General features: G+C 37.3%; 1 long non-coding RNA gene across 2 annotated transcripts; it reads right to left on the bottom strand.

Annotated features, from left to right (window-relative positions):
• Nucleotides 1-74: 74 nt before the first annotated feature.
• LOC106042097 (uncharacterized) lies at nucleotides 75-24,743 on the bottom strand. 2 transcript variants are annotated; one of them, XR_001210911.3, is made up of 3 exons: nucleotides 24,205-24,729; nucleotides 11,392-11,485; nucleotides 75-587 (listed from the first exon to the last, which is right to left on the bottom strand). It is a non-coding gene; the product is annotated as an uncharacterized lncRNA (long non-coding RNA). The 2 variants fall into 2 exon arrangements; XR_007159423.2 differs by lacking the exon at nucleotides 75-587 and adding an exon at nucleotides 10,002-10,135 and having other exon boundaries at nucleotides 10,777-11,485; nucleotides 24,205-24,743.
• Between the last annotated feature and the right edge of the window lie 3,168 nt (nucleotides 24,744-27,911).

Below are 27,911 nucleotides of genomic sequence, written 5' to 3'. Positions count from 1 at the left end.
CTATTACGCTGGGGACTTACAGCAGCTGCCCTCCATGTCTGAGTGGTTAATAAAGTTGATTTACACTGTTTATTTCTGTCAGGAGTCCATCAAGCATATTTTATTTTGCCTCTGGTAAGTCCCGATTTGTTACTCTGTGGTCTGCTTCTCCAGACTCATCGATTCCATAAAAAGAAAAACATCATTATGACTTGCAGCCAAAGTAGCCGTTCGCAAAGGAAAGAAGTGTATTCAATATTAGCACCTGCTTACAGTTAACTCTATCTCTGTTGACATTACCCTTACCACTTTCGTTGCTAAAATATATATGGAGGGTGTATGTGATGTGTGACTCATGCTGATTACAGTGATTTTGACTTAAAAGTCAGTGTGATGTGCCATAGTTTGGTTTTCCAGTCAGTTTAAGTAAAAATTATGTGAGGGAGGTAAAAAGGCCTCCTTCCTTTCCTCAGGAAGAGTCCTTTCACCTTCAGTTACAATTTCTCATGAAAGGCTTTCCTTTTTTCATTTAGCTCTCCTGCAGATTTTGGCTGATGATCCTCCTCAGTGCCTTGCTCCTACCTCCAGAAAGAATAGAAAAACATTCCCTGTGGAGAAAGAGAGGGATAAGAGTTACTTCTTGCACCTGCAAAGCTGGGAACCACAGTTGCCAAGACATCCTGTAGCAACGGTAAAGAAGAAACTCTGTTGTTTCCTCCACCCAGCAGCTCCTGGGAATGAGGATCACACTTTTATAAAGACAAACTGTCGTTGCATCAGATATACTGAAAAACAAATTGCAGGGAAGCTGGGCTATGAATTGATTCTCATTGATTAAATTCTCATCTTGGGCTGCTGGAATAGTGAGGAAGATCTGAAGGATCCTGTTGTGTGACAGGGCTACATAAATCCAAGGATTTATGTCAGTACATAAGAGAGCACCTTGGACATATCCAGTTTTGTACTTTCTAATTGAATATAAAACTAGGGCTTGTTTACAGTGGAAACAGGAATTAATTAGGAATGAAAATCAGTGGTGGCTACCAGGTTGCCATCATACTTTCAGAAGTCTCTCTATGTACTGGGTGATGTTTTTTGCTAATAAGATTATAAATAGAATAGGGAAAGTAAAAAAAAAAGAAAAAAAAAAGATTTTGTTCTCAGAAAGTGAAAAGCTGATGCTGGGGGTGGGTAGGAGAGCTCATCTAAAGAATACTTTTTCACATGAATATATCTGGCAGCTCTCAGAGTGATAATGCACAAACTAGGCTTCACTTGAGACCACTGGTCAAGCATCAAAAATAAAACTTGCATCTCCAAGCCCCCAACAAAGAATGTTGCAAAGGTCTCCAGGTGAAAACTGGTGGAAGCCAGTGAGCCCATGCAACACCTTAAAGCCCTGTCACCTCAGGGCCAGGACAAGATAGTCCTCAGTGCCAAAGGCAGAGTAACATTGTACTTTCATGCAACTTTTCACATCACCTACAATATCCTTCCTCCTGGAAGTAGCTTTTTTCAAGCTTAGCATGGCTAAATCAGAACTTTGTCCAGCACTGCCCTTGGGTTACACTATATACTCACTACCCACCCTCAAATTGCACTGTTAAACTCTTGTGCTGGGATACCAAAAAACAACCTTGACCACATTCAAGTTGCTAATGGGTGAATTATTATCCTACCATACTCATCAATGTTACACAATTCTTCCCTGTACTCCCTGTTCTAATTAATCTGTTATCTAGTCATATACTTCCTGGACAGTGTATCCTGCTTTTGTACAGCATCTTGCACACTGGTGTACCAGGTTGTTTTTTGGGGGTGCTCCCAGATGCTATGTTACTGCAGGGATTAAATATCGACAACAGTGAATAGATTCAAATGAAAAATAACAGAAAGAATGAGAATGGTATTTGAGATACATTAAGGAGCAAATGGAAGAGTTAACATGGTGGAGTTGACGAAAGTTTACCAGCACTAGATGATTTAGTTGTATTTTCAGCAAGCTAAAGGCACATTTGTCACAGTTGTTTCTGAGAATAGTTTACTACCTTCATCAGGAGTCAGAAAACATTGATATATCTATGAACACTGCCAAGGGTTTTTCAAAACAAAGACTGATTTTTTAAAGGAAAAAATATTTTATTCCATTTCACAAAGATTTAAACAACAACAACAACAACAAACACAATACTTAAATATTTAACATTCTAAAAAGATACAGGATAAAGACAGCAATACTGTCATCTACCTCTCACAGATTCAAAGGCCCTGTGGTTTACCTAGCTTCTAAAGAAAACATCAGTCTTGTATGAACCATGAATATTTTCTTATTTCGAAAAGGATGGACTTGGAAAAATTCCATCAACATTTTGTCTACACAATAAACCATGAATCAATTATTGGCAGTCAGAAAAGCCATGAACATTTGCCATAGATTTCCTAATCTCTGTGTTGGCTGTTGGTGAAATCAGTGGGGTAGGTGAGGTGAAAAGTTGCTTTTGTTTTGGAAAAATTACTCTCTGCACTATTTTTTGTGTGTGTGTGTGTTTGTGTGTCAAAGAGCATACCATATGCACATTCATTGGTCTCTCATCAAAGACTGACTTACTGCAGTAAAGGATAGGATTATGTTTGCTGAGTGTCTGGAAGTACACTGAAAGAAGAAAATTTAGTTAGTCTAGGAGACAGTTCACTTCAATGCAGCAATGGAATTACTTATACCTGTATAATTTCATGGTATTTTGCCACATTCTGTTATGTCCCAGGAAGATACAAGCTATGATGTCAGCAAAATACTTATTTTTAATCCTCTGTAACCTCATTTAAAACTCTTATATTTCTAGTCTTAGAATGAAAATACTGAAGCCTTATTTCACCTTTCTAAAATTTGGTCTTCTTTCTGGCTACATGCTGAGAAGCAGAACTGAGAACATGTAAGGTAGTTGAGTTTTTGGTTTGCAAAACTATTTGCAATCTTGGAAAGGTTCAATGTATAAGCTAAAGTCACTTGAGGGCAGCTCCATCTTGTGGGACTGCTTATTTAACCGATTACCAAAAGCCTACCTAGTGCTGTCAGCTTTTCAGGCTAGATTTTTTGAACACTAATTAACTTTTCTCAAATATGTTTTATAATGAACTAGACTAAAAATAAATAAATAAATAGATAGATAGATAGATAAACTATGAAGGACAAATTGATTCTTTTCTTTTTTTTAAATATTTCCAAAAATATATATTTATATATATATATTTGTTTTAATATAGAACTATGTCACAAGAACTGTGCTTTATGAGATGACTTAAATTCTAATTAAAAACCTTCCACACTTGATAACCCAAATATGTCAGTTTGAACACCATTGCGCGCCATTCCTCTTCAGTTGCCTCATTTTTCACCTGTTCCCTGGGGTTGGGCCCTCTTCCTATAGTACCTCCTAGTCAGTATATAACCTCCCAGAATGCCCATGATACTCTGCTTTCCTTTGCTGGGAAGAAAGCTCCTGCTGCATCACATCCCATGCAAAGATGAGTTTGTAATTGGAAACATGACCATGAAACTCCTGTACAGCATAGCATAACTGTGCTGCTTTCAGTTGCACTAATTTGGGTCTCTTATCAAAATGTTACCTTTAATTTTTAATCAGAATAGAAATGTTGACCTGCTCTAACAAGTCAATATCTTTTGTTCAACTATCAGAAATGGATGCCTTGTCTTTTCAGTACTTTATTTCTAAAAATAACATACTGATTATAGCCAAGTCTGGATCAGCCTAATTTGTAGATCATCTTTGATAGTATCCTTTATATAGTAGTACTGTATAAGAATTCATATCACTTCTTTCATTTTTACACTTTCCTTTGTGATTTCTACTACTACAACCACACAGGCGGTATTTCTAGGTCATTTTAAAACCATGTTATTCTTTTCCTTGGGGATACTTGCTATTCACATAAAAATCCCAAATGTGCCCATTTTCTTTTGCTCTTATTCCTACGTTCACACTTGTTTCATAAGACTTGACAGATACATTGCATCAAATTGCTACAAATGACATAGATGTGTATAGGATATGAAGGTACTGGAGGGAGAAAAAAAAAGAGAGATTGAAGAAAAAATTGTTGTGAATCCAGCAAGACATTGTAGGGCAGATGTGTTTGAAGCCAAAAGGGACTGGACTGGAAGAGTTCAGGCCACTAGAGGAAGGACAGATGTGAAGAAGAACCTGTTTTCAGCACAGAGAGAAGTTTTATGAGCAGGAAAGGGACAGAGATAAAGGATTTCCATGGGCAAGCAACAGCTGACCATGAAAGAGCAAAGTTGGAGGGCAGATCAGCGTATGAATGGGTGGCTATGTGAGACATCCATAGGTTGAGAAGAAAGAGGGAGGATGAGACAGGATATTGAGGGTAGTAAAACAGATGGACAACATGCAAATATCAAAACTCCTCCAGGCAAGCCAGCTTGATTTGCCCTTTTCCCCTTTCCCAAACTACCCAGCACTGTTAGTTTCAAACCTGTCTGACAAAAAGATGATGGAAGATCTTTGGCAGAGGGGACATTCTTTCTGGTCTGTAGCTGTGGCTGCAAATGGGTACCATTCAGCCAACCCAAAATTCAAATTAGTCTCCAAAGGTCACATTCCCACTTCAAAAGAGATAGGAGGTGCCTTCTGTCATCATGTCCAGAGAAATGTTTATATAAAATTGTTTATTTAATGAATCTTTAGAGGAAGTAAGAGAAAAATCAAACTTGTGAATGATTTTGTATATATTCATTTTGGCGTTCTCAATGGAAGAGAGCTTAAAAAGAGATAACGTAGAAAAGAAATGTTTTTACTAACTTTCTCCTCACAATCCAGTCAGGAAGATTAGAAAACTTATGCTACATATCTAGAATTTGAGTCATTTGCAATCTCTGCTCATTTGTAGAAATCCTGGCCAAAGTCTTTTCATAAAAGTGAATTATCTTCTCCAAGAAAACAGTTTATTGGAATTCAATTGTTCTGTGACACTTTGTTGACAAAGGCACAGTATTCTGTCCATAGCTAGAATGACAGCATTTGATACAAAAAAAAATAGCTTAACTGCAGAGTAAGTGACTACTGTAGTTTTCGGCCCTGGGGAGAAGCAAAACTCCCTACTCCCAGCTGAACAAACTCATAATTTGGTAGATTTTTTTCCTCTTCTCCCCCAGATCCCATCTGTTTTGTACTACTCCAGATATCTAGGCTATTTTTTCAGCAATATTTGATTTATTTTCAAAGCATAGACCTGTTTGCAAATAGAAAAAGAGAGGAATGAAGTGCCCTTATGCTAAGAGACTTAGTGGGATTATACAGTGTAATATCAGCATGGTAAGGGCTCCAGGGCAGTAGTGTCAGGTGATTGCCCCTGCCTCTGCATAAGCTTTCTGGAAGAGATGAAAGGGCATAAATTGCAAATGCACAGAACACAGTTTGATCACAGTGATAAGGGGCCTGTCAAAATCCTAAAACCCTCAGTCAAAAAATAAATGCAAGTTCAATTCCATTTTTCTGTATTGAGTCCTTGTTAGAGACCTCATTCAAGCATGATAAGTCATGCTATGTTGGGATAAATGTAGATGTTAGTGCTTCTCCACTTGCTACTGTCTCTTGTCACGGAAGCATTACAAGCACATGCTACTGTTTCAGTCAAGTCTTTTGGATATGAACATGGAGATAGACTTATGCATCATCATCACTAAACAGATACTCTACTGTTTGTTTATTTCATCTTTGTACCCACAGCAGTAGTAATGGAGCAGCATACACGAGTATATTATTTTTAAAGAGGGGCAAGCGAGAGGATCATACATCCAGTGTCTAATCAACATTGTCTGGCAATGACCACTGGTCAACCTTCCTCAATGCAGCAAGGCAGGATGTGGGCCACATCAGTAGTGGCACATCCCTCCCATTCAAAGTGAAGGGGGAACAAAAAACAGAGGTCCAGGGTGGACTAAACCAGGAAGCCAAGGATGAAGGGAGAAGTGTTTCTGAAGATAACTAATCTTACTAATGTGCTTTGCTTTGCTGCAGCATTCTTGATGTCTTTGGTAGGAAAAATCCACAGCAGAGTTTTGTTCTGGCAGTATTTGTCTGTTTTATATAGTTATTACTTTTCTTAATCTTTATCTTTCAATCAATGTTTGATTTATGCTTTTACAGAAAAGACAGCAGTTAATCTATGTGGTCCACAAGCTATAAGAAAGAAATAAAGATGCTGTTATGATTTATAGTACATAAATTGTCCAGATTACCTTCTGAGATATATTTATTTTACTTCAGAAGAATAGACTTGTTGTTGTAAGCAGACATGAGGAGGGAAGCATCTTTGACTTAGGAAATTATTTTAGTTTAAATTATGAGGAGGAACTATAAATGCATAGAAAAATATCAAGCATAAAATCAAGTTGATGAAGACAGGTTGAAATAAGAATTTAACTTCAGAGGAAATGTTTATGGCTAGATTTGATAACTACCGGAATATGAAGAAACCTTTTTTTGCTACAGTTCAAGAAAGTAGGCTACCTGATTCTCCCTGAAGCCAATATCTAAATATTTATGAAGATGTAGCCAAGACTCTGTGAAAATATAATACAGTAATGGAACTCATTTGGGTGGCTTTGGCAAAAAGATTGTTCATTAATGTTATTGATGTACACTGGAAGACATCTGATGTGAAGTTCATAATTGAAATGTTACAAACACTTTAGCATATGGATCCTTCACATTCACTTAATTGCCAGTTTAGTAATAATTTTATGTAATGAGGAATTATTAATAATACGTGAAATACTAAATTGACGTAAACACCAAAAAACATAATATGACATCCACTGTGCAAAGGATGTTATAATTCCAGGTGTCTTTGTTACATTTCAAGCAAGGAATATAACTGGTCAAATTCATCTTTCAAAACTATTGACTTTATAAAGTTTTAATAATTTTTTATATAATTGTGTTTAAAGGTAAAGCTATTAATCAGATGTTCTTATTCTTCATTCTTAATATCCCTTATTAGCATCCAGTTATGACTTAAAACTTGACAAATGATCATTAACAAACTGCTTCACAGTTTTGTGGTACAAGTCCCACTGTGAAATAAATCTCTATATGCTGTTTCTTTGATTATGTAGGCAGATACCAATACTCTGCTTAGAGAGTTGAGAAAAGGGGACCAAATTTGTCTCTTTCAGAGTTGCAGTTTAATCATTCTAGAAGACTGTGGTATTGGGACAAGAGATCTTTTATCTCCAGCACACAAATAAAAAATCTTCCGTAAGTTTGCAATTACTGAAAGTCAATAGCTTATTGTATGAGAAATGTACTCTTCGAGGACAAATGCCCACAACACAGTTATCACCCCTGTTGCTGCACAAAGCAGATTGAGAGGGCACGGAGAGTGTCAGGCACCTCCCCAGGTAGTCCTCGTCACGGCAGGATTGGTGCACACTGATGTGGGGACCAGTCAAGTGTGCAAGGCCACTCATTCTCTGGGAGCCTTGTCTGGTCTATGACTTCATTTTCCTGAGTCATTATGCTGACACATCTCATGGGCAACATCTTCAGTTAGAGAAAAAAGCCAATATGAGCTTTTACTTACACTGGTATAAATCAAGAGAAACCCCCCTGAAGCCAATGACTTTCTATACAAAATCATAATAGCAAGAGGTAAACTGAAGCTATTAATGAACAGCAAAATAGAAAGCAAAGTCTTCAATTCCATTTTAGTTCACTTCAGGTTTTAAGTGAGAAACACAGGATCTGAATTTCTCTAGTTCACCTTATCTGGGGGGTTGAGATGTTCTAGACATACACTTCGACATATAAAATACATTGTGTAGTACATGTCCACTTTAATAGTTCATGTACCTGAATGACCTTATCCAGAGTTATTGCATATATTTTTATCTTTCCCTTTGATTTTTATAAAGCTAACATCAGTGATGAATGCTTATTAAAATTGAAAGATCAGTATATTTACTGGAAGAAGGAATTTTCCAAACATCATTTAAAGAAACATGTTGACAAGCAAAGAAATTTAAGTTAGAAGTCAATTGTATTGCAGTTTTAGGTGGACACTAAAAATTATTGAAGTTCATAATCCTCTGAGAAAAGATAAGAAGGTTCCAGGATTTACTCCGATTGGTGAGGCTTCACAGGAGAACATCTGTGTGCAGAAATTTGCAGGACTGGAGTTTATTCATTATTGCATGCGTACTTAAACATATTTTAATCAAGTCTTACTATAACTTATGAGTTTTAGTACTGCCATTACATTTTAAAACATAAAAAAAAAAAAAGGGTTTCAAGTAGTTGTTTGCTGATTTTCTCCTTGGAAGAGTTTATTTTGGAATTATAAGAGCTATATTCAACAGCAAATAGGACACAGTCTTTAGAGAGATCATGCATATATGTTTCATATGGAGATAAAATGAATTACTTGTACCTCATACTATAACAAAGCAAAGAATTTTTCAGGTTATGTAAAATGTCTTTGCTCTTTAGGTAATATAATTTCAATGCTAGCAGATATGCTATGATTTGATGAATTACAATAATTACTATGTGCATTGTACTCTTCCCTTCTTGTTTTCACATTTGCAGATTTTTTTCTGTGAGGCTCACTAATGGTTTGTGCTTTAACCAATTTAATATATCCCTTCTTATAGTATTTAGAAGCATTTGTTTGTATAAAGAAATTGCTGTTGAACTGGCAAAAATGATCTATTTTAATATTTTAACAATCAGCGAAATAGTACTGTAGAAAAACAAAGCATTATACATTCTGAGAAATGTTACAATAGAGTATCTTATTTCTTGTAAAACATATTAAGCAACAGCAATCATTTTAGGCAAATGTTTATTTTATATTTGATCGCTAAGCAAGAGATAGTTTCATTCATCTTCATCTTTGCATTTTTAAGTCCGCATAATTTAGTTCACACTGGAGCACTAAGCAGAATGTTGATAATTTTTCTTTGTGCATGGTATTAAGTAAAAGACAAAGTATTGTTCTTTCTCTATTTTTTTTTTCTTTTTGCTGTGTATATAGCTGTAGAAGCATGACATGCAGGAGATGAGAAGCCCCTTGTCTTACCATCTATATCAAAGGTAGCAGTAGGAGATGGCAATATAATTTCTTCTCCCCTTGTGAAAGAGGACAGAAGGAATCATAAAGAGAATGAGAGAGTAAAAGAAAGTAGTTGATGAGCTGGAGAAGGGGAAATTCTGAAAATTCATATTCAGATATGGTTTCATTTCCTGATACTCTAGGATTGCAATCAATATTACTTATTTTGTGAAGCTCTTCTCATTTCTAAGATCTCTGTTCTTAGCTGTAAGAATTGTGTTCTAATTAAAGTCAGGGGATGATACTCTTGCTTATATAAAATAGTTTCTTGAACTCTATGGAGTCCCACTGAAATAAAATGCCAACCCATAGTGAGTTGTGACACCGTGATCCAGCAAATTCCCTGCAGCCTTTTTTACCTTGGATGGAGTTCTATAGAATATCATAAGGAAGTACATGAAATAAAAAATATGCACAATAAAAAACATAATTAAATGCTGTACATTTCACCTAGCTCATCAGGAAAAAATCTCTAAGATGACACAAGTGGGAGAGTAGACATATTTTTCAAAAAGTGTAACCTATAATAACTACAGCAGGAAAATATAAACTAGGAAGAATTAGTGATTAGGGATCCTGTCCTGAGGGTACCAAGCAATCTTGAATTTTATTTAAGTCCATGGGAGCCCTAGGTGCTGGAACCTCTATGAAGCATGCCCTAGGCGACATGGTAAGAATTTCATCTCATAACAAACCAGAAACACTGAATATTATCCTTACAGAAATGACTGTGACACTGGGAGGTTTTTTACATTAGAGCTGAGTGAACATTTTATTTGCTGAAAATTATTCCACAGATGTTACCTTTATTTCTCTTTGCAAACTGCCCACAAAGAGATAGTAACATTGTAAAATTCTCAGATGTACTTCTTATTCAAAATTAGTCACACACTTCTTCAGTGAATTTTCTCTTCAAAATCTGCTCTTGGTGAATATTTGAGCTTGCATTCACTTTTTCATGAGTTATTCATACTAATAAAGCTTGAGCACTCAAATGTTCCTGGAAAGCAAACGTGAAAGCATTGCAAACATGGTCTAATTGAAATCCACTTTCCACTTTGAGCAAATATTCGCGGAACATTTTTCCTACTATTCGCTTCGTTTTAGTTGACATTATGGGCTAAAATCTCACTGATGTGCACTAAAGAGAGACGTCACAGCAGAACCCTCTTCAATAATGCAGGTGCAATATTCCTGGAACAGGCAGGTCTCTTGAAACAGGCATAGCATGATTTAACCTGCTCTGTCCTTTTATTTTGTTCAGAGGGCAGCCTTTAAAGCAGACTGTTCAATGGCTAAGCGAACTCTGAGTGTTTCAGCCACACATCAAAATATAAGAGCCCATGCTGTACCTTGCTGCAAGCTCCCCTTCAGAGCTAATCAATAAGGTTATTCATCTGGCTTCTTTCATAATTACCAGTGATCAGCTTATTGCTGGTGTAAGATGGACTTCTTCAGAACATATATTTGTTGCTGGCATGGGAGGTCACCATACAAGCAGTGACCAGTAGTGTAACTTCTTTTATGTTTATACTGTATATAGATAGATAGATGCAGCTACTGTCCCTGAATCATTTTGCTCTTTGGAAATAGGCAAAAGTGGTCAATCTGGATCCACCCAACCTTCCTTTAGACATTCACCTTAGACATTTTTTAGTGCATCAGGAATCACATCCCACGGAGGAAGACTCTTAAGGTCCATGCAGCAACAGGAACCTCCTGAGGGCAATTCTGACCTTGGGTGGTGAGAATTACTCTCTGTAAGTGCCTATCTTTTCCTGTCAAGGAGAAGGAGGCCCTACAGTTACAAAAAGCTCAGTGAAAGTGCCTCAGAAAAGTGTCTGTGTTGGTAGGGACAAATCCAGACCCATTGTCTCCAGCGTCAGATTTGTAAAAATCCAGTTCTGACATCAAACTCTTACAAAACAATCATCTTCTTTGCATTCTTCTTGAGATGTAGAAAAGGCTAGTGAGAATCCATGTTTCATGGCAACAATTCCCTGCTATTCTGATAGCCTTTTCAGCTCATATACTCTTACTTACTCCTTCATTACAGGCTGAAAAGGATAGCAGATATTACTGCTTCTTCAGAACCGTCAGAGGAAGAAAACTTCAGAAAAGTTTATTACAAGCTGCACTTACTTCTCTCAACATGAAGGTGGCATTGATTATGTCACAAAGGCTATTGACAGATCACTTTTTCCTTAAAAACAGCTTCAGCAGGTTTCTTCCACCTCCTGGTGAACACCATCTTACCATTATTTTGCACATGGCTCCTCTGTGTCTCTGCTCAGTCACTTAGATGAGTGTCATTATGTCTCTCCATCTTGGTACCACATATAAAATCAATCTGCAGGACAGTATGAAACAAATAATAAGTATTTTTCCTATAATCCTTGAATAATAAATATGTAACTTACACATACATGTATACATATAAAAAAAAAACATTGTAATAACACTGTAATATTCATGCTTATTGTGTTACAAGTTTGTGGGTACCAAAATATTTTTATTGATACATTCATGCTGTCATCCCGACTGTATCTGTTGACTACATGCAGATAATAAAAAATCTTCACTGGAATAATTCTTCCTTCAGCATGACATATCCCATCTCAAGGAACCTTCTTCAACAGAGCTTTGAGACATGAAATTGGCTCTATCTCAAGCTTTTTTTTTTTTTCTCTTTTCTTTTGGTTTCTAACTACTCAGTGTTTAAAAATAGTTTTCTGCATACAAAATCGTGGTACCCAGTCATTTTCATATAGTTAAAATAAAGCACTACAGCTTGGATTTTAGGTCCAATGGTCACACCATAAGAATACAATTCATTCACTAATTAAATGCCCACTACCTCCATCACTAGCGCCTGCCAGCTCCAAATTTATATTGCAAAGAACTTTCATTTTATATGATGCATAGAAAAGAAGAAGGTGTGGGGGAGAGTGGGGAAGGAAGACCAAGAATATTAATATATAAGTAATATCTTCCTTTAGGTCAGGAGCACCTCAGACTACTCTACAGATAGGGCCACTAGAAATAGAAAGGAAACTCCAAGGTTTGTAATAATATATTAACTATATAAACAGTAGCTCTGAGTTTATCTATATATTATGAATTGCTCGTTGACATGCTTTTTGTGCTATTCTGCTACTACTGGTTTATTGCCCTATTGGATGGGGGCAGAAACGCATGTCATTGTTACATGGCTTATTGTTGAAGTGTTCATAAAGCTAGATTAGGCTGTGTTCTCGTTATGCTTGATCCTCCCTTGCAGCAGAGCTACATACTATTGTTTCTAGATACAAGTATCAGAATTAATATGAGTATTTATTTTAATACTAAATCGCCATTTCCCTCCATCCCTGTTATCCCCATATACTCATACACTTACCTTATTTAGTTATAATTTTTAGAGGCTGGTTTTTTATTTTTAATTGTTTGGTAGACTTAGAATGTGTAACAATGGATAACTGTGCAATACATTAAATACTTATGGGTATGTTGTGCCTTCTGTTATAATATAAAATCCATCTATTCTGGTTGATGGGTTTTAACCTCACACAGAATACTTTAAACTCCATTTGGACTTGTGCCTACAATCACCTTAGCAAAGTCTCTTAAGTAACTGCGCACAGCCTAATTAGTATGCATTATCAATTAACAAACTTAATAGCCGGCAGATTGATTAGATCCTCTGTTGCAGGGGCAGAGCTGAAGCGAAACAGAATGAAAAATCATTGCATGCATACACTGCTGCTTTGTTATTTTCTCAGATCCCCTCCTCCTCCTCCACATTCCTTTAATTAATGCATACATATGGTTCTGAATATCTTGTAAACTAGAGCTTGCTCTAACTCTTTAATAAAACTCACTCGTAGATGAGAGAGCCATAGTCCATGCCTTATTTATTTCTGGCTGGAAACATAACCATTTGTTTTCACCCAGGTCTTTCCCCTCGAAATGGTGCAAGTTTCAGAGATCTGCTGCTTATAAGATGCTTGTTTTCACAGCGATGGCATTGATAGGGAAAAAATGTGTAAGTCAGAGCTGTGTGCATCACTTCAGATATCCCATATCTGAGACAGTTCAGGCATCACATGGATGGTGTATTAACGCATACCACAAGGTGTATTCCACAATTATTGTTAAAAAAAGGAATAGCACAAAACACGATATGCCATTTTACATATTCTGTTCTATCAATGAGCTGGAAAATAAGAACACAGGAAAAAAATAACACAACTCTTATTTGGATAGCAGAGATCAGACTAAAAAGTTCACAATAAATTTTAGATAAAATGCTGTTAGGCAGGATTTGCCTCTTTAAGCATAATTTGATTCAAACCCCCCAAAGACTATGGAAAATAATGCTGAAGACAATCAGTTGCTGTCCTTTAGTGGTGGCAAGGTCTATTCTTGAGCAAAGCCTATTAACCTCTATACACTGGGCAAGGAAGTGATGTTTACTACAGTGATGTAAGCACTAGCAGCAAGTAGCAGAGTTTAATAACTATTTAGCATTTGTACAGCATTTACATATGCAAGTCACTGAAGAAACATTAGCTAATTAATCCCCACAACTGTGTGGTGAAGCAAATTCTGTAAAAATATCCACAGCCACTGATACAGTTAAGTCTGATGAAGGTGTAAAATGACTTTCCCAAAAGCATAAAATATGCTGCTGTTAAGATCAAGCTTAGCACTCAGGACTCCCTCATTCCCCCATCTGCATCCCTTAACAAGGGTGAGCTGCAGCAAACTTTTATCTTTTTCATAACCACAGAATTAATCCCAGAATCACACAACCTCATGGCTGAGGTTGGAAGTGACCTCTGGAGGTCATCAGGTCCAAGTCCTTGCTCAAGTGACATCAGTTACCTGAAAGGAAGGTAATGTAATCAAAAAGCCTTGGAGAATGACTGCTTCTCTGAGCTGTTATATTTAAAGAAGGTGAAGTTTATAGCCTCATATTTACAAAAAGACACCGAAGGACTGAATGCCCTTGTTAGGAAATAGGCAACAAGTAAGGGTGGTGTACCAAACTGTGTTTTTCTTTCCCAAATGAGAGGCCAAGCATGCTGATAGAAACTCAGTGAGTACTCTGACAGTACCTCAACAAGAGAAAAGATGCAGTGCATCACTGGTTTGAGACCATCCTAGTTGCGAAAAAAAAGCAAGAACTCCTACACCCTGCTGAGTTCAGGACTTTCTCAGGGCCAGGAGACACTGACTTTCTCAAATGTTGGCACTTAATGTTCCTGCAGCTCCACTGTCATGCTGCAGGTCTTGCAAGGTCTTTCTATGTGTGTGTTTCACTCCAATGCCATAGGTTAACCTAGACCACCGATTTTCACGTTGTGAGCACATTCTCCTAAGAGGGCAGACCAAAAGAGGCATAAAATATGTGGAAGCCACCTCAGCCCTTCATTTCTTCTGCAGCCTATTACTATGCCTTAACATCATCAGTGGGTGGCATCCCTGCCTATGGCAGAGGGGTTAGAACTAGATGATCTTTGAGGTCCCTTCCAACCCAAACCATTCTATGATTCTATGATTTTATGATCATCTTTTTTTCTCATCCACAAAAAGAAAACACAAAGATACAGCAACTGTTATTACTCTGATGTGAAAACAAATCATAGAATCATAGAATCATTAAGGTTGGAAAAGACCTCCAAGATCATCTGGTCCAACCATCCCTCTACCACCACTATCACCCACTAAACCTTGTCCCTAAGCACCACATCCAACCTTTCCTTGAACACCCCCAGGGACGGTGACTCCACCACCTCCCTGGGCAACCTGTTTCAATGCCTGACTATTCTTTCTGAGAAGAAATGTCTCCTGATTTCCAACTGAACCTCCCCTGGCACAACTTGAGGCCATTCCCTCTAGTCCTATCACTAGTTATCTGTGAGAAGAGGCCAACCCCTAGGTCCCCACACCTTCCTTTGAGGCAGTTGTAGAGAGCAATGAGGTCTCCCCTGAGCCCTGTCTTCTCCAGACTAAACTATATAAACAGACTATGTAAACCAATATGATTTACATAAAAAGTCAGGTAAAGTTATAGGCTCTCCTCCTCCCAGCTCCTGATGATGTCACTTAGGTATTATATAAAGGATCACATACAGTCTTAACCCGATCTACTCTATTCTCAAACTGAAGCAATTAAGACCTTTTCCATTGCCATGCAGATTTTTCCATGATTTCCATGTTTTGTTTTGTTTTTTTTTTTTTCCATTTACATCAACTAGCCTTCTTCTGCTGAAATAGAAGTCATATGCAAATATATATATATATATATATTACTAGGCATTTTGATTTAAAGAATTACAAGAACAACAGAGATTCAGAAAACTCATTCAAAGGATTTTACATCATAAAGAACCTTGCAAAGAAATCTAAAATAGAAGAAAAAACAATAATCTCAAATATCAAGGAGATAACTTCCCCCTGAAAAAGGCTGCCTTCATTAAAAAAATTCTTTAAGTAATAAGAAGACTGAAATTCCTTTGAGTCTAGGTAAGGATGGAGCATTAATTAACTGCCAGAGAATGGTCTCTCAACACTGCGGTAAGAAATATGCCTCTAATTCTCATTATGTGACCCAAGAGAGGGGCATTAGGTCTGTAACCAGTGAAACTAAAATGTGAAAACTTTTTTTTTTAATGATTGGGCTACTCAGAGAGCAAGAGGTGAATAATCACTTACTATCAAAGTATTCTCTTTCTCTAGATTAGCAGTAGCTCCATATAGTCCCTTCCTCCTCACCTAAAGCTTACTGTATTCCAAGACAGATCACTTTATGCAGCACACGATTTCTGAAAAAGAGAACATTAAAAAGTACAGCAAACTGGTTGAAACAAATAAGACACTGCAGCAACTTTTTAATACCTCTCTGGACATTGTTACAGTTGTTCTACACTTCTACATTTCTACAGCTGTTCTACATCACTCTCTGGTTGTTTCAATTACAGCTGTACTGTGCCCACCATTTCAGTACACACCATTTACTCTCCATGTAACACCAGGTCCTTGAAAGACTTTCAGTTTAGATTGGAATTCCTTCTTCTTCAACTCAAGTCTTTCTCAAACAGTCCTAAAATAATTAATCCCCAGAGAACTGTGTATACTTTAATGCATTCTCCCTTTGCCAGAAATTACCTTTGAAGTAATTAAGAAATCTGTGTGATTTCTGTTGTCCTGGGCCACACTTAGCCCATTCATTATTTATCCCTTTATCAGGTAACTGAAAATTAACACAGTATTCCAGCAGTCTCTGTGCCACGCTGGTGGTACTGGTGTCCAAATCAATTTTGTACCTACTTCCTTTGACCCAAAATATATTTTGCATTAAGAAAACATAGCAATGAGCAAAAATATTTTTATGCTCTTTCTCCTTATAGTCCTTACAAGACTCTTGTAAGTGATATATCGCTTCATTGGAAAGATTTGGCCCTTTCCAGGGCTGGCTGTGCTAAATGTTCTTTCTCTCCTTCTTTATACTAGGTACCAACATGTACCACATCTTAGTTTTCTAGTTCAGGAAGAATTACTTTACCTATATGTAATGATGTTATTGTTCATATTCCTATTCCCAATAAAGGACAAGCTTACACTGAGTCATATCTTCTTGTATTTGTAGGGATTATCATGCAAAACAAGCTACTGGACATCCTTTAATATGGATATTACCAAACTTGACAGGATAAACAACAACATGCTCTCACATACCTGAAAGCAGACACATAGCATATTGCAAAATGATTTATCTACATTTTGAGGACACTTTACTACATTTGCATTTGTTTATGTCCAATGTTTAAATATTGGATTACTCATCTGCCACAAACTTAATGATACAAGTATTTTAAGCCTAATTTTTCAAAGTGACTAGTAATTCTGGCTACTTAACATTTGGAAAGAGCCCAAATTTCAGAGTAGATGTTCAGCATTTTCTGAGAATTAGTCCATTTTATATACCAAATGAAATTATTCCTGCATTTCTTGTGGTGAATTTGTTCTACCCCTTACATCAGCAAATGTACCTTGAGGGGAAGAGTGGAAAAGGGAACAAAGCAAGCTAGCAAAACTACATTAGTAGCTAGCCACAACATTACACAAACTCCACAAATGGCTTGTGATTTATTCCAACTCCAGAAATTTTTGCTCAGAAACCTGTAAAATGTGTTTCACATTCTAGAAACAACCTGCAACCTCAGACAATCCAGTTAGACTTGCCAAATGAGATTATTTTTCTCTTCAGAGGGTACTATTGGCCAGCTGTAATGACGTTCAAGGAATAACCCTGCAATTAGAGAAATGTCCACCTCCAAAACTGAAGAGACACTGTGGTCTGGTTTTCAATGCTGTGTTGGAATATGACCATTTGGGAAAAAAAAAAAAACCACCACCAAGTCATTACTTAATTTGCAGAAGTCCTGGGACCTCTTGATGTCAATCATCATCTGCTCCTGCTACCTTTTCAATGCTGGCTGTCAGAGGAGCACAGAAAACTCAGCCAGCCAAGGGAGCGGAGACAGCTCAGTGCCCAGTGCAAGAAGGGCCATCCTCTCCTGCCCTTCCCTGAGGCTACAAACGATAAACCAGCTATGGTTTGACAAAGAGGCCTCAGCACACATCACACAGCTGACTTTTCAAACCTCTGAGATCCACAGACTTCTCCTACTGCTACAGCAACAGCAAGCAATTTCACATAACCTCACCGATAGGTCAAAGACCCTTATGACGGTGATGGGTAAACCTTCAGAAGAACCCACATCTACAGGATTGCTCACAACAACCCTGCTCACTTTAGGCAACCCATGTGTGGATCAGCTGCCTTTTTGCCCTCTGAGAGGAGGAGTTAGGGAGGAGGGCTGCACAGGGACCGCAGGTGCAGCAAGAGCCCAGGCTTACAATCTGCTGTGCAGGCACAGCCCTCCTGTAGGAAAAGGGGAAGTACTGCAGACATGACGGGTTTTAATGGATTTATTGCTGCTGTTGAAGCACTGAAAAAGTCAGACTTGGAAAGAAACTTAATGCTGTGGCATATTTGATTTTAATGGGTCAGGAAAGTGTTGGACACTTATAAGCAGCCGTTCTACATTATTGCTGTTGCCTTTATTATGATGTGTAAAAAATTAGAAAATTATATCTTAAAGCTTCTCAGTGCAAAACCCCTTATGTCAAAAGCATGTTCAGGCCATAAGATCATGATTAAAAAGGCTAGAATAAAGGTCTTCTCTGTAAATTTAATCTGCATCCTTTATAGAAATATGTTATGATACAGATATTAATTACACGATAACATACTTATTTTTACAGGAGGTCTCACTGAGTGTACTGAATGCATGGCTGTTCATTATGTCTTTTATTTTCATCACTCAGTCTGTGACTTCTTATGTTATTTACTATAAACCATCCAAACCCAGTGCTGAATACACTATTATTAATTTCCTACTGAGCTTCGTCTACAATCCTCATATAGAATTTTCTATGGAATTTACAAACACAGATTAACTTATCTTCACAAAGCCCCTGTGAGGTGAAGATGTGTGTTGATTTGCATGTTACAGACAGATGAACAGAAAGTGAGGATCATACGCATAACCCCCCTGGCCATATGAGAGGAGACAACCTCTGTCTCAGGATATAAGGCAGTGACCAGAGCTGAGACCAGAGTTATGGTCCTCATCCCTATTTCTTCTTCTTCTGTGATGCTGGGAAGAGGTGAATTGGAACCAGACAACAACCTCATTCCTTCCCTTTGCCTTGTATGAGGTAGGGCCCTGTGGACAAAAGTATTAAGTAGCAAAGCAGTCATAAAAAGTGAAACAAATTCATACTGGAGAGGCAGCCTTCTTCAGATGTTTTTAGAATATTTTGTGTGCTCAATTTTATAAGAATGGTAAAGTAATATTTATTTCACAATCTGTTTTGTTCCACTAGATCTAACAGCAGCCTTTGCTAGCAGAGTTTTATTGCTGTAACCTTTTTTCTTCTTTCCCCTGACAGATTCCACTCTTCTGTTATTTCTGTCCTGCTTGGTGCAAGTTCTCTTTGCTTTCTTTCAATACAGGTGAATAGGAGCACACTTTTGAGTGGTGAATAATTCCCTGCTAGAGAATTTGTACCCAGTATTTGTAGAAGAAACAGGAAATCACATCACCTATGACCTCTTGAAAGAAGAACTGCTTTGGAAATTATTGAGTTATTCTGACCATAACCTAAATGCACTGACTTTTTCCATAAGGAACTAGGAAATGCCACCCATTTAATTTTTTTTAATATGGAGGCACAATCAATATTCTTCTCTCTCTTTCTGTGGAAGACCCTTTATTCATGATTCCAAGCCTAGCTAAATAATAGGTAGGCCAATGATTTATTTTTAATATGAAAATCTTCTTATCTATCGAATACTTTAGCCCCACAAATGTCAAGTCATTTATTCAATTGTTAAGGTGACTGCTCATTTTCCATATTTTCAATGGAATTATTTCCACTTCAGTGCTAAAATATACTAAGCTTGAAGTAAATCAATTCCCTCCTTGTGCTAAAAATTAGCATAGCACAAACTAATCAATGCTATCAAACACTAGTGCAAAAGCTGTGACAATAACCGTATCAGTAAGGAAGTAAATTGCTTATTATGCCAAACTGAGAAAAAAGCCTCATCAGTCACAAACCATCTTATTCACAAAAATATGGTCTTCTATTGTTTTTTTAGAAGTGGACAAGCTTGTTCTGCATGCTATTCAAAACACATCTACTGTAATAATACAGGCCCCAGCCAACACCCTGTAAATTTCTACGCAGCAGCACCTTCCCCATGCACTAGCAAATACCAGTGCTTGGAAGTATTTATCAAGCAAACATTACAGGGACACAGGGTAGGCTACAGTGCCCATTCTCCACCACCCACCAGCCTTCACTTGGTGGAAGCCCTGCTAGCGTTCAGGTGGAGGTGTGTGTAGGGGTGGGGGAGATGGCTTTGCAGGTTGGGCAGAAACAGGAGAACAGGCTCTAGGTGTCACCTCTGTTGTCTCCAGCATCCCCTGTGACTAAGTACAGCAGCTCTGTGCCTCTGTTCCTTCAGCTGCAAGTGGAGGTAAAGAGGTCCCTGCTGACTAGTGGTGTTGTGGAGACAATCTGACTAATATCTGTAAAGCACTCGGATATGCGAGTGTAGGGGTATAATAGAAAACCTGTATAATAGTTCATTAAGGCCGAGCTGCTTCCATGCCTGTCTAACAAGGCTGTCGGCAAGGATGGCAATTAGTGCCAGTGACTGGACCAAGACCACCAACTAGTTTCCTCTGGGCCCCCAAGCAGCCATCTGATGATAATAATTTTGGGTCTTTACCAGGCAGGGATGGACATGAACTGATGAGCTAGAAGGGAAAGGTTCTATGTTCCATTACTAATATCCTGAGCCATCCAGTCCTACTATAAAAATTCACTTTTATTAAAAGGTTATTTCTGTCACTTGCTATAGTATCGCTATCATTCTCTGAGAAAGGAATGATGAAATATCATTTTAAATGTTATAAATGCAATATTTAAACAGCTTTTTTTTTTTTTTTTTTTTTTTATTCCCTCAGAAAAAGTGCTTTGAAAAGATATCTCCTCCAGTAAGTGTTAGTTCTTAACAGGGGCCAAGATTTTTAATCTCACAATTCCTTGTTCTTTGTAGGAAGAGGAGAAAAAACAGATCTGCAGTATTCTCCATGAGGTTAAAGGTTACACTTCTTGTGGTCTGAAGGGACACTTCTTTATTTATCCTTAATAAATTGTCACATACAAACAGAAGTTACTGAAGTATGTGGATATTGATTTCCAGTAATATAGTGACATTGACATAAAACTGATGTAATTTTAATAATACCTTACTTTCATAATAACACCTTTTGTCCCAGGAGGGAAACAAAATGTTTTGCAGGTATCACCTCATTCCTGGCTGTCGTGTGACAGCTTGAGTAAGACAACCCTCTGTGGCGCATCTTAGCCATTTACAGTGAGAGGCAACTACCAATGCCCAGATGAAACTGCAGACCAGAAGTAAATGTTAGAGTTTTTAAGACCCTGGAGCTGACACCCGTACACTTTAACCCAATCTTCTCAATGAATAACACCTCCTTCTCCCTGCGGAAGTGATGAATACAAGTTGCCAGGACTTGCCTTTACACAGTCTTCTGCAGAAAGGACTTCCCCTAACAACATACATGGATTTCCATTACGTTGTGATTCTGCAGAAAATTGTATCATCAGCACCACTTGTGCAGCTGAGATTATCAGAGTAGTCCAGGGGATTGAAACACACAGCTTCCATTAAAATTAATTAGATTACTTAAAAAATTCCTTCAGGGTGCTTCCTGGAAGCGTAACTTCAAAGTCACTGGCCCCGTCCAGTTCTCCGTAAACCGTGAGACAGTATGTACTTTGGGGAAGAAGGGCTGGTGGAGTACATAAAGGACAACCATAAAACAGATTGAAGCAAGTTTGTGGTTCTCTGCATGAGAAAGGACCTTACTTCATGACAAGCATAGACCAAGCATCTTACGGTGACAGTGTATTAGATAGCATAATTACTCAGTGTCTGACTTTGTTATATTTTGCATGCTGTGGTGTTGTTTTAAATTTATGCAGGATATAGGGGTAACTGATTCTTTTGGGGGCTTCTGATAAGAGGCACAGTTATATCATAAAAATGAACAATACTATTTTTAAAGAAAATTTCTGATAAAAATTTTCTCAGGCCATCTACCACTATTGCTGAAGAAAGCCAAAGTTTTACAATTACAAATGTTGCTAAGTAGGAGAGTAAAATCCTTGAGATATGAATCTAATTTACTACAGTGCTCTAAGATATACTTAAATCACCACTGTAATGAATATGCTAATGTCTGTTTTTTTTAGATGAACTTAAACTGATGAGTATGATTGTGAAAGAATAAAATTGTTCTCTTCAGGAAAAAAATGATAGCAGTACTAAATCAAGTGTCTAATACAAAAATATAATTCTATAGATTCTTTCAATATAAATGTCTTTAGACATGATCTGCAAAGTGTAGCAGTCCCCGTAAGGTTTGGCAGAGGCACTGGAAGGTTTGTAATTCACCTGACATGGAACATGGTAAGAGCTCTGAGTATGTATACGTACATGTATATAGGTAAGGAAAAGGTATTTATTCTAGTGTCATAAGTATGAATGCAAATGCTTCTTTATTCACAAATTTGATCCATAGCAAATTTCACTATTTTCAGTAATACTCACACCTTATCATACTACAGATGACTAGAAAGCATATCAGTGAATAATTCTGCCTGGCACAAACTTCCTTTTTCTACCACAAAGAAAATAATAGTAATAGTAACAATAGTAACAATAGTAACAATAGTAACAATAGTAACAATAGTAACAATAGTAACAGTAACAGTAACAGTAATAATAATGTGCCACCTGTGGCAAGGTGAGCTTTTTTTCAGCAGGATCCAAGGATGCACAAAACCTTTTACTTTTTCAATGCATGTGGCTAGGTAACAGTAACATCAGGGCCCTTAGCTCCCCAGTGGACCTTACCTATCCTGACCAGCCTCAGGACAACAGCTCATCTGTGTTCAGTTGGGTGTTATACACATTTGCAATATAGGAGAGGAAGCAAAATTTAATTAACCATTGGGTTTAGCATAGGTAGCTCTCACTGTCATCAGAGCAATTAGCAGAATAAAGTGCAAGGTACCCTGGCAGTCTCGGAGAGAACAACTGTGAAGTTGTAGAAGGGACTGTCTTGTACTGCTCTCCAGGCCATCTTTGTTCTATGTGTATGCAAAAGATACCCACTTATGGTGCTGTCTGGTGCCTATCACAGATCCTAAACACACTCCCAGGGGGAGATTATTAACGTTTATGTGATTATTTACATGACAGACAAAATAGAGTACAGGTAAGTATGACAGAAAGAGTTACAGAGTGAACATGCAGCTAATCAATGCATGTGAGCAGATCTGCCATGCTTATTCATAAATGTGTAAATGTTGTAAGTAATGAACACACAAAATGCGAACACACTCATTTATCTACTTATGAAGAATCAATTATTTTCTTATCATTTTCTCTACTCCAGCCCATACTGCAGAGGATCATTTTGTCTTACTTCACTGAAAATATAATAAATCTTCAATACATTACTAAATCTAACAAATTACTACAAATCTTGCAGTATTCTTTATTTTCTTATCTAAAAAGGACATTTGCAAGACCAAAGCTCCAAAGCGACCCACCTCTTGCTTCTTAGTTCAAGTCCATTTCATTTTATAAATTCATTACTTCTTGCACATAAAATTACTTCCCTTGATGTTTTTAAAATATACTTTTTCTGATTTCTGCATACATACAAATATTTTCACAGAACTATACTAAACCTAAACCTCCTCCCTGTTAAGTTAGTTTTCTAATTTAATTTATTACAAATAGAATTGAAGCACTTGTAGTGCTTCATGTAGTATTAGACTCAACCTCATCTGTTTTGACATGTATTTGAAGACTGGTTGCCTGGCAAATCTAACTATAAATCTAAACCAGATTGATGGAGCCTACTTCGGGCTATTTCAGGAGGATTTTAAAACATGAGTCCCCAGATTCACTAGAAGAAAATGAAGAAAATTTCTTCCCTAGAAGAAAAAAAAAAAAAAACAGAAAAAGAAAAAAAATATATAGTAAGAATTTGGTAAAATAAACTAATATGGTAATATTTCTTAATGAAGAGTTTTAATTTGAAATTAAATACGTAATAAAGAAAGTCAAGTACCTAGACAAGATCATGGCTATCCCTTTGGTACCTGTACATCTACCTATACAGATACTCTTATAACACAAGAAAATCTCATTCCCTGTATTTTCTCTGTGTTGCAGGGACTTTTCTTCTATGATTTTGCATACAGTATGATTCCTGGAAGAATGACCCTGATAGAACTTAGTCAAAGAAATGGATTTCATAATTTGTTCTACAAATTATGGTTATACAGATCTCTTCTACAATCATAAGCCAGCAGCTACACTACCTCTGTCTTCCATATAACATGTTTTTCCTTTGAAGGTAACAGTCCCAGAAGAAAGAAATTTCCAGTGGAGCTTGCAGAAGGATGCCTAGCATTGGGGCTGATCTCACAAACACCAGTACGTCACATATCACATGGCAACAGTAAAAGTTATATTCAACAATATAACCAGGAGCAGTGTGTTTCAACCAGGAATAAGTCTTTCAGGCTGTCCAGAACTCATTTGTCTGGAATGGATTTTGGGCAGGTACTGACCCCAAGGCAGTTCATAATATTGCATCGGGATGTGTCTACACGTGTGGATGTGTAATTAATTCAAACAGAGAAGAGACTGTTGATTCTTGCTTAAGCAATAAAGTCAAATTAAGAAATGGCAACTTCTCCTGACACTGGTGGCTTGTTCCCACCTCTAATATCACAGTTTGCCATCCCAGTGGTTGTGCCAATACAACTGTTTGCAGATGGCTGTGGGAGTGGATACAAATGAAAGGCTTCAAGCCCACAGTTGACCACACCATTGTAGTAACACTCCAAGAGAAAAATACAAGTCCTCAAAGGTTTCAGTTGCATAAAACTACAATGGCTATTCAGGCAAAATGGGATTTGATCATAACACCATTTACATTTATCTCTTACAATAGTGGAAAAAATCAACAAAACACAAAACAAGGAAGGGAGAAATAAGTAAATAATTTAATAAGTAAACAGTAACTAGTAATAAGTAATAAACTGAGAAATGTGGGTGAAAATTACCTGTTTAATTTGAGCACAAAGTGCTTTTTGTTTCTTGCCACCTTTTCCTTACAATCATTTATACAAACATAATTTCCAAGAGCTTCTCTTGGAACTGTCAGCTGCCCACCAGTTTAACCAATATCTCAGCTTTACAGTCATCCCATGACAATCACACAGGCACTTAAGAACAAATAGCATGCATCATATCACATAGTATCAAAGAAACAGTGTTTGTCTACTGAATCCAACTCTAGTTCTTGCACTGTGTTTTTTTTAAATTGTATCACCAAGAGACACTATGCATAATACTTTCGGCCAATAAATTGCCTAATTTCTAATGCAGGAATGATGAAGAAGAAAAAGATGAATAATTCTCATGATAACAATGAAAGAAGTCCAAGAAGGTCTTTCATGAACAGAAGACAAGTCTAAACTTTTTAAAATGTCCCAATAAACCTTTCTAAATTTACTGGATCACTGCAAAAGAAATCTATCTTTAAAGACTGTTATACCTCCCCTTTACAAGAATACAGAATAAATCAAGTCTCACCTGATTCTCTCTCTCTCTCTCATGTGTCTGAGCAGGTATGCATACAAACATACATTCACTCTTACACAACTGCTATGATTACAAATTCCCCAGGATTTTCAATTTGTACAACACACTGTACAATGCAGGATGAACCATTAGTAAGTAGTCCTTCTGAACTCTATAATATGCATACATGAAGTCATGCTTCTATGGGATTTGTCCAAAATATGCAGAAACAGGTACTGAAATACAATACTTTGCTAGTAATTGTCAACCACAAGAACTCCGCAATAAATTTAATTTACGCATACTTTACAAGAGTTTTTCTATACACATGCAAATTGCGATTTGCCCCAGTGAATCTCAGTTTCTTGCCTCACAATCTACATGTCAGACAATCCAGACACACAAAACAAGTAATTCTGAAACAAACTCTCAAAGGCTTTGGAAGCAGATGATACCTTCCTTCAGCCCGTCGTCACTCTCTCCTCAGGTGGAGATATTGTTGTCATCACTCTGGACTCAACTCAGTTTGCTAGTAGCTGCATTTATGTACATTGGTCTTCACCTCTTTTGGTTAAAGCTTGGGGCTTGAGGCTCTGCTTATTTTAATTTGGTTGTCCTTGCAAAACCTGCAAACGTGGTGTGGCTTCATTTGTATCTAGGTGCAAAGTCTACTAAAGATCATGTCAAGTTGACCAAAAGATGGTGAATGGCTTCAGAAACAGCACATGTTTTGCTTTGTTCTGCTCAACAGTGTTGGATTTCATGTCAATGAGTGGATGTTAAAGGTTTCTGTTTATGCATATTATAATATGAATCAAATTGTTGTATGTGCTTAATAGGTCATTGAAAATATTTTTTCCTTTTACTTGCTGGCAAGAATGTGGCAAATTCCATTTTTCTGTCAGCTTGCAGGAACAGAACTTCTTTACTTGCTCAACCTGTTCTTTTCCATTCAGTAACGTTGCTGTCAACTGTCATCCGCAGTATCTGAGCCTGCACTGGCTTCAGCCACTTCTAACATTACCTGTGCTAGAAACCACAGACTCAGCAATAAGGATGTCATCAGCATACTTGAGATTCCAACATCTCCTTCTGCCAATGTTAATACCACTATGGTAACCATCAACAGCAATACACATTATTATTTCAGTATAAATATTGAACAGATGTGACAGCCTTGTCAAACTCCTTTCCTGGTGTCCAACTACTCCATTATATCTTTTGCTGTTTTGACTACTCTTCTCTGGCCATGAAAAGAAATGGCGCCAGTTGACCGTTTGTGCAGGAAAGCACTTTTGCAGTTCTTATTACTGGTCCATATTTCTGTATAACATATTAAACGAACGCTTTTTAATACAGTTGCTAAAATATAACTGCAATATTATCACCTTTGCTGTTTCTGTAATAACAATATAGCCCAGCTACTACTAGTGCTCCTATTATAGCCAACAGCTTGCTGACTGCTTCAGCCTTCTTTTCCTAAGATGATCATCTTTCTTGAACAATAAATAGAAAGTGAGAATTGTGTCACAGTTCTTGTTTAACGCTTTATGTACATTAACCTCATTAATCTTACCCCTTAATTTTATGCCCTAAGAATGTTCTTGCAACTTAGACAAAAATAAGATCACAAAGACTGGGAAAATAAATGTTATTTGTTGTTCTTTTTAAGAAGGCTTTGCAGTACCTCACCTAGGAAGATGGCTGGGGAGCCATAGATTAGAAGAGGGAGTTAACTAATCCCAAGACCAGGTCAATAGGAGAATGAGAAATAGGAAGGAATGATCAAATGTCATTTTCCATCCATTTTCCTGCTCAATTGCATACTAGTCAAACAAACAAACAAACAAAACAAACACAAGAAGGTTATTCAGCATCTAATTGTGTAGGCATTAGCCTTTAAACCAGAGCAGAGCAACTCAAAGAACCTAGAGAATGAACTGCTGAGTTCTGCTTCACTCCATAGGCATAGTTTTTTTCTCTAAGGGATACAGAATAAGCAACACAACTGCTGGTTTTACTCTCTAAAATTTACTCAGTTCATCCTAGAAAAGGGAGTCTGACCATGTTCTAGATGTGAATGCCCTGAAGAAATTAGCATTTCAACCAACAATTCTGATTTCACTTGTTATTCCGAGTTGAAATCTGTGACTGGTGGAACTGCTGTCTTCTAAGAACAAGACAGACGTGCAAAGCTGGGCAGACTTGGTGGCACCTGATCCTCCATGGGTAGGGAAAGATGAGAGCTGAATCCAAGGCCTACACAGATGTTCTATCCTGAGCTAAGAATTACACTTTGCTGAATCTAATATAAGTGTTTTATGTGGAAGAAGAAATAGGCAGACAGTATACCCTCTCTATTGTTAAATCAATAATGTTGTGGTGTGCTGACCAAATCGAGCTACGTCTGCTTTTTTTTATCTCCAGGTCTAATCAA

The sequence above is a fragment of the Anser cygnoides genome, chromosome Z (genome assembly GCF_040182565.1).
Source record: "Anser cygnoides isolate HZ-2024a breed goose chromosome Z, Taihu_goose_T2T_genome, whole genome shotgun sequence".
NCBI lineage: Eukaryota > Metazoa > Chordata > Aves > Anseriformes > Anatidae > Anser > Anser cygnoides.
Note: the sequence above shows the minus strand (reverse complement) of the source record. Positions and strands in the feature narration are given on the sequence as shown.